Genomic DNA, 7,711 nt, shown 5'->3' with positions numbered 1-7,711 from the left:
AGTGGGGAGGGAGTGCGGGAGGAGGGTGGGGTGGGACCTGGGTGGAGGGGAGTTGTGGGGGGAAAAAAGAGGAACAAATGTAATAATCTGAACAATAAAGATTTAATTTAAAAAAACTAAAAAAAAAAAATAATAAAATAAAACATTTACCAAAAAAAAAAATATTTACCAGTTAGTCCTGCAAATTTTTAAAATATTTAAAATAATATTTACCGGTTAGTCCTGCGGATTTTTAAAATAATATTTAAAATATTTACCGGTTAGTCGTGCGGATTTTTAAAATATTTAAAATAATATTTACCGGTTAGTCCTGCGGATTTTTAAAATAATATTTAAAATAATTACCGGTTAGTTGTGCGGATTTTTAAAATATTTAAAATAATATTTACCGGTTAGTCCTGCGGATTTTTAAAATAATATTTGCCGGTTAGTAGTGCAGATTTTTCAAATAACATTTACAATAATATTTACCAGTTAATAGTACGGATTTTTAAAATAATATTTAAGATAATGTTTACCGGTTAATTGTGTGAATTTTTAAAATAATATTTACCGGTTAGCAGTGCGGATTTTTAAATAAATATTTACCGGTTAATAATCAGATCTCTCTTCCTGGCGTGCAGATGGCCACCTTCTTGTTAAAACAGGAATTTGGGGGCTAAAACAGGACAGGTGTAGGAAATTTTAAAAATCTGAGAAATTAACTGTGGCCTGAGAAGCATTTCCTTGACACCAGTGAGCGTGTGGATGGCCGCTGAGACTCTGTAACACCTGGATGTCCCAGTGGAGCTCTGGGTCCAGAGTTCGGAGACTGGGTGGCTCTGTGGTAAGAGACTCTTCACTGTAGCATCAGAACAGACCTCACAGCCAGTTTCACGGTCAGCACGGCCCAAACCTCAGACGGGTCCTGTGCTCTTAGGCTTTCCACGACTTTGCCCCCTGGGGCAGCCACAGCTTCACCCACAGCTTCCCAGGCTGGCAGAATCTTTAGGATGAGCACCTGGTCAGCCACATTGTGTCCGGGGGTCATTGTTCCCTTTTCATATGATCCCACCAGTCGCACTTCTTCAATTTGCACTTCAAATGTCCCTGGAGCCACAATCAAATTGTCAATTGCATTGTTTATTTTTGTCACCAGAGAAAGGACAGAGGCCTGTTCAGCAGAATTAGGAGCAAGGTCCAGATTTCTTTTCGGCAATGCCCCACTGAAGGAAGATTCCTCAGGTGCTGGCTTAAGCGGACAGAAGGCCCCTTCACACAAATGGAAACCGAATGGGCCATGTGGCACCAGGGCCTGAGCGTTCAGCTCCTCCTGGGCCTCCCCTGGGACCAAAGCGCCCCCACGACCTGGGCCTCTATCGCCCTCCTGGCGCCCTGTATCCTGAACAATGGAAGCCACACCAAGGGCCCCTCTCTAATGGGAATTCTTTCATAAATGTTTATTAGTTAGTAATGAGGATTTTCAAATAAATATTGACTGGTTAATAATGCGGAACCCTCTTCCTGGCTTGCAGATGGCCACTTTCTTGATGAGACAGGAATTTTGGGGATAAAATAGGACAGGTTTAGGAAACTTTAGAAATTTTGGGAATTAAGGGGACCTGGAGGAAGCACAGGGCTGCAGAGCAGCAGAAGGTATATTTCCATAGAACAGGGGAGCTGAAAAGCTGCAACAGGTACATTTTCATAGAATGAGGGAGCTGGGAACAGCCAAAGGTCTATATTTACAAAATAAAGAGAAGGAAGCCTTCATCCAGAAGGAGAAGGAGAAAGCCCAGAGGGAATCGGAAAACAATACAAAAGGAGGGTGGAGAACTTCACACGTCCCTTGTGAGCTTTGATTGGCCTTTGACCATAAAAGTTACCGTAGTAACCAATTTACAAGAATAGTGACCAATCAGAGGTGATATCAAGGCACCAGGATCATGGGAACCCCCCAAATGATAGCCCTTTGGTCAGAAGTTCAGGTGACCTGAGGACCCCTCAAAATTGTGGCTGGTAAACCTTATTTTAAATATTATTTTAAAAATCCGCACTAGTAACCGGTAAATATTATTTTAAATATCATTTAAAAAATTCGCACTACTAACCGGTAAATATTTATGAAAAAATCCGCATTATTAGCCGGTATGACTATTAGCAGGTGCACTGGTTAGTAATGCGGATTTTTCAATGACATATGTACCAGGTGCACCGTTTAATAATATGTATTTTTTCATAATATGTGCCGGTTAATAATGTGGATTTTTTTCAATGAAAATATATACTGATATATATAAAAATATTCACTTTAATCCTCCCCTAACAAATATCTTACTTAAAGACACAGCCCAGAGACTGATTTATTTCTACTCTATCTTGAAAAACATCACGACACCAGGTGCTGGGAGCTGTGTGGAAGCCCCTCTCTTTTCATCCTGCGAGAAGACTGCTTCTCCTCCTTTCCACTCTAAGGCATCCTCTCCCCGGTTCCTTGTCTATTTACAGCCACTGTTCAAAGCCAAGTGCGAAATCTTTCTTAACAGTTCCTTCTCCTCCGGCCGGTTTGGCTTGGTGGTTGAGCATCGACCCATGAACCAGGGCGTCATGGTTAGATTCCCGGTCAGGGCACATGCCTGGGTTGCAGGCTCATCCCCAGTTTGAGGCAGCCAATCAATGATTTTCTGTCATCATTGATGTTTCTCTTTCTCCCCCTTCCTTCCTCTCCCTCAAATCAATTAAAAAAAATGTATTTTTTAAAAAAGTTCCTTCTCTTCCTTTTATTAGTTCCTGTAACAAAGTATGATAAACTTGGTGGCTTAAAAAAACACGAATCTATTCCCTTACAAGGATGGAGAACCCCAGCGTGCTGCCCATTCCTCCCTCCACTGCGAGGACAGCACTCACCACGGGGCCCGGAGCGAAGGGGAGAATGTCCAGTAGGCTGAGGCCTTCTTCAGGGCCCACCATGCATCGCCTTGTCCCAGGAACAGGGCTTAGGGCAGGAACGGAGGGCAGGCTGTAGACCGTCTTCTATCTGGCCGATGGTGTCGATCCTCCTGGAGGCCCGATTCTTCGGAGAACCTGATGAAAGTCCGCTGGTTTTTCTCACAGGCGGGGCACGGGTACAGGCAGCCGGGCCCTCCGGCCATCTCCAGAAAGAAGGGAGGAAGCTGTAGCCCCCAGAGGGACTAAGGCCCAGCATGTCCTTCTCATTGGCAAAAGGAAAAACCAGAAAGAAGTCCAACTGTCCACGCTCCAGGCCATGAACAGGAGAGCTTGGTATGAGCACAGCCCTGGTGCTGGGGCCCCTCGGCTGGTGCCGGGGAGCTCCCGGGACCCTAGGATGTGCAAAGACCCTGACCCTTCCCACTGAATGAAGGGGAAGATTCCCCTCCCCCCCTCGGAGCCATTCCAGCCTTCCCAGAGCCCACCCAGAACGTAAGGAAGCACCCCTGGGGATGGTGAGTCTCAAGAACTAAAATAAACGTAAATAATATCCCAGAAAATAGCAAGTTGTGCACTGAGGCATTGGAATGTATGAGGGAGGGCTTTCCCTCCCTCTATTACAGCTTTCACGGAAGGGAAACAAATAATAAAGCTCCCCCAGGCTAAAGTTAGAGTCGACATATAGTTTACACCAGAAAATATACAGTTAGGTGTCCGTTTGGAATGCACGCGCTTCCAGTGTGAAATCCTCTCAGAGACCACAGGCTCCTTAACGCCAAAGCCAAGAGCAGGGGACATCTCTGTGTGGTCCGAGGGCTCGGGAAGGGAGGGAAGGAGAATTTATTGAATGTTTACCATCCACCTGGCACGAAGCCCGCCCCGGCTTACAACGACCTGACAACACTGTGACATGGATTTTATTAGCCTCGTTTTAGGGGGGTGGGCGTGGGGGAGGATGGACTGAGGTCTGAAATGGACAAGTAACTTATCCAATATCATGGATGGAGGGGAACCATCAGCTTGATGCCAACTTAAGCAATGGTGTCTTTGCCTAACCACATGTTTGCATCTCTTAGTGTACTATTTGTCCCCCTTCTGTTGAGTCCTCTAAGGAGCTCATCCAAGTTCATTTTTTAAAAATGGTTTCCTGATTATTAACGTTGCTGGGTGTGGCTGCTAGTGAATGGCCGAGCTGGCACTCGCGGTCAGCCCATCTGAGTTCCCTGCCCATGACCTTGAGCTCAATGGGAGGATGAAGACCGGCTTGCCCCTGGGGTGTGAAAAGGCTAGAGTTGGGGGTCTGAGGTGGAGGCTGGAGGGCCACACGGGCCCCTTCCATCCGCCTGGGACAGGGGCTAGTTCAGGAGGAGGACTCCGTCATGTCTAAGTCTCAGGCTCTTGGCCTGATGCCGCCAGTCACACATGCTCTGTGGGACTGAGCTGTCCTTTCTGCTCTCTTGACCTCCATTCCCACGTGACGTTCGGAGCATAAACTGCTGCAAGATCAACAGGCTCCCCTCCTCTGCGTTTCCTTGTTGCTGGCGACCGACTGTGTGGTTTGGAGGATCCATGGCTCGCAGCAGAGATAATGGTCAAAAGCGGGTGAGGGCACCTGCGGAACCCCCCCACCCAGTTTGGGAAATAACCAGAACTGTCCCTCAGGAACCTGAGTGGTTGCGGATCGATGGCCATAGGGAAAAAGGCCCCCCGTGAGGTGGGGTGACCACGCCAAAGGGCTGGGGAGACAATACCCACAGCTTAGTGCCCCTGTCCCCCGGCGCCCCCTCCCATGCCACGGAAGGCCGTGGAACTAAGGAGCTGCCCTGCCGAGGGAGATGAGGAAATCGAGAAGATTGAATTTAAATCGGAAATTTTTAGTTCATCTGAAACTGGTTACGTTTTCTGTTGGTAGGCAGAATGGGGGTCCCAGAGAGAGACAGAGGGAGATTAAGTTGCATTTTGTTCAGAAACCCCACATGGTAACTAATCCATTTCTTCTGTCGGTCCAGTCCGGGGCTGGCTGCGATCCCGGCCCTTTCCAGCCGTGACATCCGCTGTGGGCTGTCCCTGGCTTCTTGACCTTGTCGCTGCCACTGCTGCTGCTACAACTCAAGAGACTGCCTGAGCATACACACAGATCACACCCCAGGGGGGCTCCACTGGGCCCGGCCACGGACTGTGGTTTGCCCCCGAACGATGCCAATAGATACGAGTAAGAAACCGCTGTGTGCCGGCTCTGGGCTGGGCACCGTGCCTGGTTCCAGGGGCAACCAGTGGCATGAGACCCTGGCCTCCTCCTCAGCACGTGGACAGTCTTGTGGCAACAAACAATTAGAAGCCGCTGGTTCTGGCACTGCAGTTGGGAATCGCTCCTGATTGCCGCCTTTAAGTATTGGCATCAACACATCTCCTGCCGATCACTGAACACCTACTATGTGCCAGGCCCTGTTCAGGTGCTTGGGGTAAATCTGTGAACCAACACTGTGAGCACAAATAAAGGGGCCTTGAAGGTCTGTTTTGATCTCTCTGCCCATCTTGATCCCGGGGGAGTGGTTATTGGTGCTTCAAGCTGAACAAGCCAAGGGGTAAATTTAATTATAAGGCATTTCCCACCCCTGCATTCCCATCCCCTTTTGATCCCCAGTCAAGGCCAACTTCAGAAATCCCTTGGTAACCAGCTGGGAGCTTGCAGGCCCCAGACAGCCCTTCAGCAGCCTGTGGGAACGTCCCCAGAGCAACATTTTTTTTTTTTTTTTTTTGTCAAAAGAATGACAGGAGTTTAATTACTGCGTGGCCCATATTGGTGATTTCCATTTGACAGAGCGGAGCCCAGACAGTTCCTAGGAAGCCCCGTTGTGTGAGGTTGTGGCCACTGGGCCCTGCCCCAGCCAGGGCAAGAGAGAGCCTGGGGCCTGCACCCTGGGTGGGGGCAGCAGAAATGCTTTGAATGTCTCCTCCGCATGTGGCCTTGGGTCTTACCACTGGCTGCTGGGGGCAGTTTAATGAATACCGTCCACTGCTTGTCATTTATCATTAGCAAAACAGGAGGGGCCAGGGTAAGGGCAGCCAAGAGGGCAGGGGAGGCGCTCTCGAAACAAGGTACATTCGTAAATTAAAGTTTTCCCCTTCGGTCTCCCGGGGTGGCCGCCGTCGAGCAGCCCCACGAGTTTCCCTCTTGTTCGGACGCCCGTCTCGACCTTCTGCCAGACTTTGCAGCAGCTCGTCAAAGGTTCGTCAGTGATTGCATTTTCCCTGTCAAATGGCAGTGAAGGGCTGGGTTGGGCGGTACGAGCGGGAAGAAGGGAGAGTGGAATGTGTCCTGGGGATTGGTTCCCGTTGGAGCTGAAGCTAGAACTCCAGGGTGGATCCTTCTGAGGTTGGATAGTGCTTGGCCTCAAACGTATTTGACAAATTGGAAACTTTTACATTAAAATCTGGGTTTCTGGCTTTTCTTCAGAAAGCAAGATGTGGCAAAAAAGCCAGGTCCTCTTTTCCCAGCTGGGCAACATGCAGCTGGTGGCAGGCTCAGGCAGGAGGGCGGCACGTGAGGCGGTGGCGGCTGTGCCCTGCACAGAGACACCTGGCAGAGGGGGCCGAGGGGGGCTGAACCCAGACCCCGCAGTCTGCCCTGCCGATGCCCTGTGGGCAGGATGTGGGCCTTCTGGTTCGTCGTCGCCTCCAACAATCCCCGCTCCTTACTCCCGCCTGCCCCTTCACTTATCCGGCATTCCCTGCCTGCGTTTTGACTCCCAGCTTATTCAGGACACAGCTCCATGTCCTCTGTGTGAGAACTTCTCCTCATCCTTCAAGGCTGAGCTCAACTCAAGCACTCACTCAGCTCTACCGTCCTCCAGGCACCTCCTGGGCTTCCCATGGGAGCGGGGCTCCCTCCTCCGTGTTTTCTCAACAGCCCCCGCGCACACGGCTCCTGTGGCGCTCAGCACACCCTGTGCTCTCATTTCTCAGCAGGTCCTTGTTCCCCATAGACATCGATCCCCTTAAAGACACCGACTCATTTCTGCTTTCCCTGACACAGAGCACGTGACCACTCAAAGCTGAATGGATGGCTTTATGGTCAGCGTCACATCAGGAAAGGGAAGCTGCCTCAAGAAGCTGCCAAAATTCCCAAGCCACAAATGTCAAGAAGAGGTCAAAGATTTTAGCTTTGGGGTTTTGAAATGACATTGGATGCCCAGTTCCCTCTCTTGGATGCTCTAAAGGGCATTTGAAATATATATATATATATACACACACACACACATATATATGTATATATACATATATATATTCCTTTGCCCCAAGATTATTGAGGTCTGGTTGACATGTAACGTGTCAGTTTAAGGTACACAATGTGATGATTCGATACCTCATATAATTACCGTGTGTGTGTGTGTGATGAGAACACTTAAGATTATTCTCTCAGCAACTTTCAAGTATACAATACAGCGTTGTTAACTACAGTCCCCATGCAGCACATTAAACCCCCAGAACTTACTTATCTTATAACTGAAAGTTTGTAGCCTTTGACCAACATCTCCCCATTCTCCCCAACTCCCTGCCCCAGGAAACCACCATTCTACCCTCTATTTCTATGAGTTTGACTTTTTTTAGATTCCATATATGAGAGATCATACAGTATTTGTCTTTGTCTGACTTATTCCCTTAGCATAATGCTCTCGAGGTCCATCCGTGCAAATGGGAGGATCTCTTTCCTCTTCGTTGCTGAGTAATATTCCACGGTGTATGCACACACCACGTTTTCTGTATCCATTCCTCTGGCAAT

At 48.7% G+C, this 7,711-nt stretch overlaps 1 pseudogene; it reads right to left on the bottom strand.

Annotated features, from left to right (window-relative positions):
- Nucleotides 1-684: 684 nt before the first annotated feature.
- Nucleotides 685-2,949, bottom strand: LOC102763760 (annotated as a pseudogene).
- Between the last annotated feature and the right edge of the window lie 4,762 nt (nucleotides 2,950-7,711).

The sequence above is a fragment of the Myotis davidii genome, unplaced genomic scaffold (assembly GCF_000327345.1).
Source record: "Myotis davidii unplaced genomic scaffold, ASM32734v1 scaffold109, whole genome shotgun sequence".
Taxonomy (NCBI): domain Eukaryota; kingdom Metazoa; phylum Chordata; class Mammalia; order Chiroptera; family Vespertilionidae; genus Myotis; species Myotis davidii.
The sequence above is the reverse complement of the archived record's forward strand: the minus strand, read 5'-3'. Positions and strand labels throughout refer to the sequence as shown.